Source organism: Pteropus alecto, unplaced genomic scaffold (assembly GCF_000325575.1).
Source record: "Pteropus alecto unplaced genomic scaffold, ASM32557v1 scaffold202, whole genome shotgun sequence".
In the NCBI taxonomy this organism is placed as follows: domain Eukaryota; kingdom Metazoa; phylum Chordata; class Mammalia; order Chiroptera; family Pteropodidae; genus Pteropus; species Pteropus alecto.
The window spans coordinates 2,343,410-2,343,665 of record NW_006432451.1 but is presented as its reverse complement, the minus strand read 5'-3'; positions in this window follow the sequence as shown (position 1 = coordinate 2,343,665).

Here is a 256-nt window from a genome sequence, read left to right as displayed (position 1 = left end):
AGCGCCCACAAGCCGGCCCTAATCCCCGGGGCAGCGCCCGGCACCGTCCCGCCCCCGCCGGCCGTAGGACCCGCCTTCCATTGGACCCTGGAGCTGTCAGTCCGCCCCCAAAAGGCGCGCGGGCTGTAGCTCTGCTCCACGGGATTGGTAGCCTCGCGCTGTCCATGCAAATAAGGCCCCGCCCCCGTCTATTTGCACCTCCGCCTTAGTGTAACCTCCGCCTCTTCACGCCAGCCCACGTGTCTGGCCCTAGTCC